Raw genomic sequence first — 1,178 nt, 5'->3', positions numbered from 1 at the left:
ACTTTCCAATAAAAAATAAATCTTACAAAAAAAACACAGTTGAAGAACACCACAGTCTTAAAACAAGTGCGTGAGTTTTCCAAGATGCCTAAAGTCCTGCTTGCATGCGTGTTGTCATTTGACTCTTGGAATACAATTCCACATTGATGATACTAATTAAATATGATAGTTGTTAATCCATAGTAGCTCATCGAAAAGTATTTTCCCAGTAGTGGCAAAAGTGAATATTTTAAAAATCTGTATTAACACTTGAACTGCCTTCTCACTCGACTTATAATTTGACTTTTGGTTTCAACCACTGGATGCTGAAGTTGAGCGTCGCTTTAAGGTTAAATGTGCACAGCCACCATGAAGGTCAAGCCAGACTGGAGGAGGCAAAGCAACTATGGCTTAGTGTGTAAAACGGTAGTTCAGGTAGTTCATTATTCCGCCTTTTATGCAGGCAGAATAATGAAGGAGAGCCAGGGAATCTGAGCAGGAAGCTAGAGGCACTCAGGACAATGACAGTGCGTATGAAGCCACTGGCAGCTGCTCTGCACCCCTGTATTTTAGCCAGGGCACAGAGCCAAAAGTACTGATTGCTTCCCTTATTGACACGAATAAGCAGCGTGTCCTTCCTTTGAAACTCTCGTCAATGGTTGTAATTCATTGTGCTTAGCCAAACACACAGAGCAAGGCCTGATAACGAAGCCATCACCTTCCCTAGAAGATACGTACATTAGACATAATGCATGCAGAATGGCTGTTTGCCTTGTCTTTGTCTTTTTTCTCCGCCCTGAGTGTATAGCTGTTTCAGTCTCTTGGATTTGAAACACATTTTATCATCTTGATCATCATCACTCATTGCAGTCACTTCAGATCTCCGTCTTATCCAGAAGTGTGGCTCTGGCTTTTCGCTCTTGTCAGGAATGTTAGCCTGCACCTGCTTCTTAGGTGAATGAAACCTGGCTATTTGGTGCTGTCTGAAGACAGTGTTTGGAACATTTTTCACCCTTTCTGTAAAATCAGTAAGGAACATTATAATCTATGCCTTTCTTAGCTGAGCTCTTGCTGAATCATTTTCTTTCTTTTCTTAATATAAAGCTTTATTCAAATTTTTATTCGAAAGATTTCAGAGAGAGAGAATGACAGAGACAGAGATATCTTCCACTCCTTGTTCCTCACCTTGCACATGCCAG

The sequence above is a fragment of the Ochotona princeps genome, chromosome 8 (assembly GCF_030435755.1).
Source record: "Ochotona princeps isolate mOchPri1 chromosome 8, mOchPri1.hap1, whole genome shotgun sequence".
Taxonomy (NCBI): Eukaryota; Metazoa; Chordata; class Mammalia; order Lagomorpha; family Ochotonidae; genus Ochotona; species Ochotona princeps.
Note: the sequence above shows the minus strand (reverse complement) of the source record.